The sequence below is a fragment of the Thermobia domestica genome, chromosome 11 (genome assembly GCF_964235325.1).
Source record: "Thermobia domestica chromosome 11, izTheDome1.hap1.1, whole genome shotgun sequence".
Lineage (NCBI taxonomy): Eukaryota > Metazoa > Arthropoda > Insecta > Zygentoma > Lepismatidae > Thermobia > Thermobia domestica.
Genome location: NC_137464.1, coordinates 247,270,150 through 247,281,114, shown reverse-complemented (window position 1 = coordinate 247,281,114; position 10,965 = coordinate 247,270,150). Strand labels below are relative to the sequence as shown.

The window sequence follows — 10,965 nt, the reverse complement described above, 5'->3', positions numbered from 1 at the left end:
GGCTATTTAAAATGACCCTTCTTTGATTTTCTTCTGATTGGTACAAAATTGTACAGAAATATTGAACTAGTTAAAATGGTCCTTCTTCACTTTTTTTCTGGTTCATACAAAGCTAAATACTCAATTCAAATTTGAGTAAAATGGTTTATGTTCGCTTTCTCAAATTTAGCCCTTCGTTTTGTTTAAATAATACAACATGCACTAGAAATTCTAAGCTAGATAAAAAGGTCTTTTTTCGCTTTTTCTTTCGTTTATTTGAGTAGTACAAAATGGTTCTTATTTGTTTGGTATAAAAAGTAGAACACCCAAATTTGTTCTCTCGTTCATTGAGCTAGTATAAAGGGACCTCCTTCGATTTTTCTGGTTAGTACAAAAAACAGGCCACTCAAATTTATTCCATCGTTTGTTTAAATAGTACAAAAAGGTACAGAAATTCTCAGTTAGTTAAAATGGGTCTTCTTCGCTTTTTCTGGTTACTACAATTTTATTCTTTCGTTTATTTGAGTAGTACAAAATGGTATAAAATAATCCTCTCGTTGCTACAAAATTAAATAGCTCACTCATATTTATGCATTCGTTTATTAGACTAGTTAAAATGGTCCTTTTTTGCTTTTTCCTTTTGCTTGTTGAAATAATACAAAATGATATAAAATACTCAGCTAGTTAAAATGATCCTTTTTAGAGTTGACACAAATTATAAGTCCTTTGTTTATTTGAATACTCCAAAATGGTGCAATATTCCATTGTTTATTTGAGTAGTAAAATTCTGAACCAGTTAAAAATGACATTTCAGCATTGGTACAAAATTGAATAGGTCACTTAAATTTATTCTTTTGTATATTCAGCTAGTTCATTTTTTTCTCGTTGGTATAAAAAGTAGAACATCGAAATTATGAACTTCTTAAAATGATCCTTCTTCGGGTTTTTCTGATTGATACAAAAATAGAACATTTCAGTAGTTCAAAAGTTACATAATGGTCAATTTTCGTTTGTGTAAACAGTACATAATGAGCTAGTTAAAGTTGCTCTTCTTCTCTTTTCTAGTTGGTACAAAAGAAAATAATCCACCTAATCTTCACTTCTTTTTTTTCTGGTATTCCTTCGTTTATTGGAGTAATACAAAATGGTATAAAATGGCATTTCTCGTTGGTACAAAATTGAATAGGTCATTCAAATTTATCTTTTCGTTTGTTTAAATAGTTAAAATGATATATCTTTGCTTTTCTTCTGATTGGTACAAAAATAAAATAGACCACTGAAATTTGTTCCTCTATTATTTGATTTTCTTGTGATTGATGCAAAAATAAAATTTCGTTTATTTGTGTAGTACAAAATTGTATAGAAATATTGAACCTTCTTCATTTTTTTTTTCTGGTTCATGCAAAGATGAATACTCCATCCAAATTTGAGTAAAATGGTCCATGTTCGCTTTCTTCGTTTTGCTTAAATAATACAAGATGACATATAATTCTCAGCTAGTTAATATGGCATATCTTTGCTTTCTTTCTTGTTACAGAAATTCTGCGTTAGTTAAAATTGGATTTCTTTCTCATTAATACAAAACTAAATAAGCCACTCAAATTTATTCCTTCTTCACTTGTACAAAATTGACTAGATCACACAGGCTTTGTTTAAAGTTATTAAGGCTTAAATATTTGACCATTGACCTCGATGACCATTATTTTTGAAACTTGTAGTAGTTGATGACCAATTACTAGATTTGGAAACAGCACCTCAATATGTGGATCCATTTTCGAGTTATTAGGTTTTAAGTATGTTGACCTTTAACCTCGATGATCATTATTTTGAAACTTGTAGTAGTTGATGACCAGTTACTAAATGTGGAAACAGCACTTCAATATTTGGATCCATTTTCGAGTTATTAGGTTTTAAGTATGCTGACCTTTGACCTCGATGGTCATTATTTTTTGAAACTTGCAGTGGTTGATGACCAATTACTAAATGTGGAAACAGCACGTCAATATGTTGCTTCGTTTTCGAGATATTAGGTTTTAAGTATTTTGACCTTTGACCTCGATGACCACTAATTTTGGAACTTGTGGTTGCTGATGACCTATTGATATATGTGGAAACGGTACCTCAATATGTGGATCCATTTTCGAGTTATTAGGTTTTAAGTATGCTGACCTTTGACCTCGATGACCACTAATTTTGGAACTTGTAGTACCTGATGACCAGTTACTAGATTTGGAAACAGCATCTCAATATGTGGATCCATTTTCGAGTTATTAGGTTTTAAGTATGTTGACCTTTGACCTCGATGATCATTATTTTGGGACATGTAGTACCTGATGACCAATTACTAAATATGGAAACACCACCTCAATATGTGGATCCATTTTCGAGTAATTAGGTTTTAAGTATGTTGACCTTTGACCTCGATGGTCACTATTTTGGAACTTGTGGTACCTGATGACCAATTACTAAATATGGAAACACCATTTCGATATTTGGCTCCGTTTTCGAGTTATTAGGTTTTAAGTGTCATACAAAGGGCGTATCCCACATAAACTATCAGATCCAGATAAAAATAAGTATGATATTTGTAATCAGCATGTCCGAAAACCCTCATATACCGAGTTTCATCCAAATCGGTTAAAATTGTCATAGAAAGGGCGTATGCCACATAAACTATAGAACCCAGGTAAAAATAGGTATGATATTCGTACTCAGCATGGTCGAAAACCCCCATATGCCGAGTTTCATCCAAATCGGTTCAAAGAGCGTATCTAATCGCTATGTTACATAGGTATTCATTGTCTTAAAATAGGGGTTGAAAAAGTAATTATAAAAGAGAACGAGTGCACCCCTAAAATGGAGGTTTTTGTGTGTTACGTACTCTCAGTGTAATTTCTGCTATGTTCAATTAGGGGTGGAGAAAATGAATACACCCCCCTGTGCTATGTCCGCCATGTTTCGTAGTCTCTGTCATGTTGAAATAGGGGTTGGAAAATATGATCCTAAAAGAGAACGAGTTCACCCTTGCTATGTTATGTGTTATCTGCTCTTCTATGTGTTCGTAATTTCTGTTATCTTAAAATAGGGGTTGGAAAATACGCCATGCTCTTTTATTAGCTGTGCTATGTATTATCTGTTGTGCTGTGTGTTACGTAGTGTTATGTGTTATCTTCTCTTCTATGTGTTCGTAATCTTATGTGTTATCTCCTATGTTAAAATAAGGGTTGAAAAAGTGCTCATAAAAGGGAACGAGTACACCCCTTAAACGAGTCTTATGTGTTATCTGCTCTGTTGTGTGTTACGTAGTGTTATCTTCTCTTCTTTGTGTTCGTAATTTCTGCTATATTAACATAAGGGTTCATAAAAGGGAATGAGTTCACCCCTGAAAGAGTGCTCATAAAAGGGAACGAGTTCAATCTGCTCTTCTGTATGTTCGTTATGTTACGTAGTCTGATGTTCTGCTGTGTGTTACGTAGTGTTATGTGTTATCTTCTCTTCGCTGTGTTCGTAGGGGTTGAAAAATATGCTCATAAAAGGGAACGAGGTCACCCCCTAAAATGGGCTCGTAAAAGAGAACGAATACACCCCCTAAAAAGTGGTCATAAAAGGGAACGAATTCACCCCTAAAATGGAGGTCGTAAAAGACCGTGGGCTCACGGTGCAAGGTGGTCATTTTCCCAGGGGCTTGTGAGTTGGCTAAAACTGTTCCAGATCGATCCATTTTGTACTACTCGCCTTTAGTTTTTCAGTATGAAGGCATACCGCCCCTGGTTTTTCAGTGATCAAAACACACCGTCACCGGAGTGTAGATGCTAAATATCTAATAAATCCATTTTTGACGATTAACTTTGCACGTAAAAAGATGTTATTTCTTATGTAGAAATAATTTCTAAGTTGACAACACCGACATTTTTGTTATCTTTTTGCTATATATCTTCAAAGAAGTTCATATAGTTTATATTTTGATGTCGATACTGAATTGTTTCTTTCTTATATATGTGTGTGTCTTCTTGTCTTAATGCATATAAATCTCGTGTTTTTAGCATGGGCGGATTTAGGGGTTATCTGCTGTCAGAGGCGGATCTTCTGGAGATTTGGAATACTCCTCAGTCGATGGAGGGTCCGGGTATTTTCCCACAGGAAATTGTTAAGATAGAAACTCGGTTTTTGAGCATTTTCGTGCATAATTCTCTCTAATACAACATAAGGGGATATATATTTTTTTCAGAAAGTTGTTGGCTGGGGATCAAAGTCTCTCCATGTCTCCCCCCTTCCCATAACTACAGAGAAGCTCTCCAATGATTTTCAGTCATTATGTAAATAGAAATGAAATCTTTTAGACAACATGCCCTCACTGTATTTCAACATTTAGATAGCCGGTATGGGGACATTCCATGTCAAATCAACAAATCATCAGACTTGACCATCTCAGATTTTTGTAAAAATTGGTGTACAGCTTTATTACAGTGGGAGATGGAAAAAAATCCAAATATTACCTCTTCCCCCTGAAAGTGTCTCGATACAAGGTGTTCAAAAATGTCAAAAAATTGCATTTTTTTTAGTTACAGTTATTATTAAAAATTGTCATAAAATGGTTATGTGCACTAGAGACGTGATATAAACTCCATTGGAAAGCTTAAAGATTGCTCCACAAGTTGTACTATATTGAAAGAAACCTGTAAAATAAAAAAATAACACTTCAAAAATTAAAATTAAAATTTGAATTTTGAATTTTGCATAGAAATGTCCCTCTGGATTTGTTCAAAATTGTCAGATTGTAGTCTCATATGTGTACTAAAACACCACAAAGTTGTATTTTGGGTACTCAATGGGATCCGATTCAAAATTCAACATAAACCAAGCATTGCACGATATTGACCATGTGAATATCTGGGTTCAGATCGATAACCATTTGCCTGGAGTTATTTACTTGCAGCATGAAAGGAATTTATATTCAATTTCATTGGTTTCTTGATTTATTCATTTGAATTTACACAATTATCTACCTTTTGAGTTATTTAGAGAGGTATTACGTTTCCGAACAGTACTCAATACAAGTCATTATTCTTGTTAGTCAGTATGGATGTTTCTAAATTTATATTGGCTACATTCATACAGGTTATTTTCATTCCTTTGTTTCAGGATTGCTGTCACATATATGTGGAAGTGGATAATTGAAATAGGAAAAAGAATTTATTCACTAATTTTTTGTGCTGAAAGTGTGTGAAGTGATTGTGAGCAGTGTCACTGTGTTTCATAACACATTTGATACAAATATTGTGAAGTGGAGGAAATATATATTCCTCCTTTTCATAATATGTTAAGTAATAGCAATCCTGAAGCAAAGGAATGAAAATAACATGTATCAATGTAGCCAATATAAATTTAGAAACATCCATACTAACTAACAAGAATAATTACCTGTATTAAGTACTATTTGAAAACGTAATACCTCTCTAAATAACTCAAAAGGTGGGTAATTCAAATGAATACATCAAGAAACAAATGAAATTGAATAAAAATTCCTTTGATGCTGCAGGTAAATAGCTCCAGAAAAATGATTATCGATCCGAACCCAGATATTCACTTGGTCAATATCGTGCAATGCTTGGTTATGTTACGGATCCCATTGAGTGCCCAAAATGCAACATTGTGGTGTTTTAGTACACATATGAGACTACAATCTGGACAATTTTTGACAAATTCAGAGAGACATTTCTATGTGAAATTCAAAATTCAAATCTTAAATTTAATTTTTGAAGTGTTATTTTTTATTTTACAGTTTTTTTTAAATATAATACAACTTGTAGAGCAATCTTTAAACTTTCCAATGGTGTTTGTTTCACGTCTCTAGTGCACATATTAACCATTTTATGACATTTTTTAATAATCACTGTAACTGAAAAAATGGAATTTTTTTTTTGGCATTTTTGTACATTTTAAGGAGAGAGGTAATATTTGGGATTTTTTCATCTCCCACTGTAATAAAGCTGTGCACCAATTTTTACAAAAATCTAAGATCGCCAGATCAGATTTTGCCATTTCATTGATTGATTTCACACGGAATGTCCCTATGGCGAGTCAAAATCGTAATAAAATATACAGTCTCTGTTTTCACTCCCCACTTCGAACACTGGGTAAAAGTGAGGGGGTACGCGGGGAGACGCCGTCCTCTTACGCCCAGAAAATATCTGTGGCGTCTCCCCGCTTTCTTAAAGAAATTACAATGGGCAAAGATAGGCATGGGGGACGACGTGACGTCATGGTGTCCCCCTACTTTCTCAGATCCACTTTTACCCATGCTCATATATATACAACAAATAACTGCAAGTTTTAGGGGGCTGACAGTGGTCGCAACCTGACTTTCCCCTAGCCATCCCGTAGTTATGGGGCTAATTTCAGCCTACCCATTTCAAATTTCGTATTTCTGACTATAATATACTGGGGTGTCTGATTTGTGGTGGGCAAATATCCTATGCGTAGGTTTTCCCGTTTCCTCCTCCTTCCTTCATTTCACCATTACCATCCATCCCATCATCATCATCGTCATCCTTTGCCTTGCTGCTTAATCGTAGCAGGGAGGTAAAACTATAGTATGCCTTGTAAACGTTAATAAAAAAAAAGTCTTTTGTTTAAAAGAATTGTTAGGTATATATATGGCCTTAGTTGAAAATAAACTAATTATATATATATATATATACACAGTGGTGGATCCAGGATATGATCAAGGGATGGGCTAAACCAACGTTTCCCAACCTTTTTCAATTTGCGGCACACTATGGGTGTAACTTGAATTCTCGCGGCGCACACATAGATTTTATTATATTTAAATATAAAATACCACGGTATCTTTTTCTGTGATTACTGATCTCCTCACAGAGAAGAAAGCTCGATCACTGGTTTTCCACCATGGTAAATCATTATGCTTATTTTTCATTCTAATTTTAAAATAGAAAACAATTACAATGAAATATTGGACTTAGGATTTTAAAAATACGCTTCCTTTTTCGAAAACTACATCCAAACTTTCACTAACAAGGAAGATCACTAAATAACGAACGAACAAACAAATCTCTTTTACTTTTAATCACAAATGTAGGTAATTCGTATGCATTTTTGTTTTGTTGAAAGGATTGAATATTTTAAAATGTGAAGTTACGAAATAGTCTGCAACAATAAAGAAGCAATAATGGTCATAACGTCATAACAATTATAACAAATACCTTTTTCAATATTAAAAATGTACAGAAAAGTAACGCGGTATGAAACTTAAAATGGTAGATTCATATTAGAGGTTCATAGTAATGTGAAATACAAATATACATTTTCCCCTATGTCCTGTAATTTAATTGCTATAGAATTAATAATTTTGTTTCTATTTACTCGCGGCACACCGGTTGGGAAACGCTGGGCTAAACCATAGTTTGCCGCTTTATCCAGTGTAAAACAGGATTGAAGTCTATTTTATCCAGTGTATACCTGAGGGTCAAGGAGGGGCACTATAGCCCCCCTTGGACCCGCCCTTATGTATTTATATATATATATATATATATATATATATATATATATATATATATATATATATATATATATATATATATATATAGAGAGAGAGAGAGAGAGAGAGAGAGAGAGAGAGAGAGAGAGAGAGGAGAAGGTCTAAATACGGGCTGTGGTCTAAATATGGGCTAGGTGACGTTCTAGACTTCTGTATGCTTGTCTAGTACTAAAACCTAGTGACAAATGTGTGAAAGCATTATTCAAGGACGAAGGTGGTAGCGTGATTCAGTTGGCGATGAATAGTTGGGACTGGTTGATCAACTTGTGTATTTTGCCTATGTGCAATCGTGTGAAAGTTTTATTAAGTATGTGTTTTGTATTATTTTTGACCATAAGAAAACCCAATTTGAAAAATTGTAACAGGTAAGTTGTATTATGAAGGGATAGCACTTGTAGTTAGTAGAAAATGAAAGGTAAATAATATTGTGTATGAGTACTGTTGCATGACAAAGCAATATCTATGAATGGTCTAAATACAGGCTACCTTGCTAGGTCTAAATATAAGCTAATAGCCCATATTTGGACCATCATTGTAAAATTCTCAAACTATGTATTTTGTTTCAGCATGCCAAGATCGAAACCCAAGTACATTCCAAAAGGCAAGAGAAAGATGTGAAAGCAAGATGTGGGCATGGCGAGTGCTATTTGCGCCGTAAGGAAAAAAACGCATGGGGACGCTGAAAGCAGCAAAAATTTTTAATGTGCCACTTAAAACTCTGCAAACGTTAAGGAAGAAACAATCTAACTCCCATTGAAGCAGCAACGAAAAAACTTGGAAGAAAACCTATATTAGAGGACGAGCTTGAAAAGCAATTGGTAGAATATCTACTCCTCATGGAGCAAAATTTCTTTGGATACACCAAGAGCGACTTGCAACGTATGGCGTATCAACTAGCATAACGAAATGGTCTTCAATATCCATTTAGGGACACAGAGGTTGGAAGATCATGGTTTGATCTTTTCCTTCGTCGGCACAAAAACGTTATTGCGCTTCGTAAATCATGTGGAACGTATTTTGCTCGCGCTTTTGCTTTCAACAAGGAAAATATTCAGCAGTTTTTTCGTCTGCTTGAAGCCAACAACTGTTCAAAGCTAATTCCCATCTCTAATTGGAAGGAAAGGTAAAAGACAAATAGCATATCTAACTTCTACAGAGAAAGGTGCAACAATCACAATTATTGCCTGTATGAACGCCGCTGGACAATTTGTGCCTCCCATGGTAATATTTCTGCGAACGAACGTGAGTAGTCAATTAATGAAAGGAAGTCCTTCAGGATCTGTTGGCGTAGCGCATCCAAGTGGATAGCCTGATGACGAAGATGAAAATTGTATATTCTGCGATAGGAAATTCTCTGAAGAACACAAGTGGAGCTATGGGTTAGATGTATAATGTGTTCAATGTGGGCACATGACGAATGTGCTGGTGCGGAAAAGGAAGACTATCTGTGACTTTTGTAAATAGACAGTCATCACCTCTACATTATTCTTTCACCTTATTTTGTACCATCAGTCATTTTTCTTAGTATCTTTGTAGCAAATTTCGAAGGTAGCCCATATTTAGACCATACTTTCAAAACTTAACATTATGGCCTCTCTCAGAAAACTGTATGTATTAATGTTAGTCTTGGAATTTTCAACTATATTTGTAACTCTGTTATGAAGTTAACATCTCTCAACATATTTGGACTTGTTATTTCGTACATATCTTAGAACACTTTATTGATATTCGAAAAATAAAAATGGTAGCCCGTATTTAGACCTTCTCTCTCTCTCTCTCTCTCTCTCTCTCTCTCTCTCTCTCTCTCTATATATATATATATATATATATATATATATATATATATATATATATATATATATATATATATATATATATATATATATATATATATATATATATATATACCTTCATTAATATGAACAGTGTTCTATTCAGACTCAAATATTTTAAATAAATAGGCGTAGGGAAACGTAAGATCTCATTTATATTATTCTAAAATATAATTAAACTTAACATAACTGTCATTTTTCATAAATACAGCTTCTACACTATAGGCATTTACCGCGGTGAAAACTTAATCTCTTCGACTGCAGATGACGTTCCATTCGCACGAGTTCGGATGAACAATTCCAAATGTTGGGATCATTCGCATTCACAACTTTTCTTCGATCTTTGCAATTTGGATCAGTTGAAGAGGCACTTCCATTCATTTATATGTATTGGGAAATTCACATTCGCATTCGGATACAATGAAGGCGGATAAGCTATTGAAACTGGAAATACCCTCTATATGGCTGTCATGCCATTATTTGTATAGCTTCCATTTAGTCTGGCAAAAGCCAGGAAGCTTGATTTAATAGTACACATGTAGAAAATATGCTCCATAGATGGCAGCAGTATCTCTTAAGATGTATTAACAAGAAAATTTCACAAGTGTAACGCACTTTTTAATATTTCTAACAAAATATCTTGTCTTTTAATGTTTAGTACTAAATAAATAAGACTTGTTGTTTTAGTAGACATGAATTATAACAATTGTTACACTAAATCTTTCTTCTCGCCTTTTAAAACATTTAATATGCTTTCATAAGAGAACTTTGCGTCAGTGTACGCAAGATCATACTTCACAGGATCATTTCTGTAGTATGATTGGCATGTGTCTTTATCGAAAGATGAAGTCACTGAAACCACGATGACGAGTTAACGTTGCTTTTCTTGAGCGTGAAGCCGACTAGCAGTCTTTTGGGATTGTTTAGTCATTGATGATCGCACCCACTTCATACAGAAGTGCGGAGGGAAAAGCAACTTTCTGAGTGGTTTAAAAGAAAAATTAAACCTAAGAGCTATTTTAATATTGTTAGGTTAGGCGGGCCGCGTGAAATGTATTCAATAGGCCGCAGTTAGCTCTGAATATTAATAGAAAAAGGCGAAATTCTATAATTTTTAATAGGATAATGTAACACGAACTAACCTAATGTGAACCGAAATTGCAACGTTTTTAACAAACAATTTGCTGGACCCCTTCTACTAAACATTAGCCGAAATATGATCTGAAGTATTTCTAGATTCCCTACGCTATCATTAAGCATATTAGAATAGTAAAAATAGATTGTTCATGAAATAGTATGTTTGTTTTTGATTTTAAATCTTTTTCACACGAAAAACAAATTAATTTTGCGCCCTTCAAAAAATTTGCCCTCTGCACGGGCAGAGCCGTATTAAAGGAGAGGCTTAGAGGGCTATAGACCCGGGCCTCCAGGTGGACAGCTTCCACTCTGATGAAAATCTCAACTCACTGTCTAAAAAGAATCGTGAATATACAATCATTATAAAATAAAATATGACCAAAAATATGAAACATATTCCCTTAACTTTCCTACTCTACTTTCACAGAAATGTATTAGATGAAGTCAGCAGAGGTCATA

The 10,965-nt window shown here is 34.1% G+C and overlaps 1 non-coding gene across 1 annotated transcript; it reads left to right on the top strand.

Annotated features, from left to right (window-relative positions):
* The first annotated feature begins 10,153 nt into the window (after positions 1-10,153).
* LOC145665542 (small nucleolar RNA U3) lies at positions 10,154-10,358 on the top strand. The gene has a single exon (XR_014127562.1). It is a non-coding gene; the product is annotated as a small nucleolar RNA U3 (small nucleolar RNA).
* Positions 10,359-10,965: the final 607 nt, after the last annotated feature.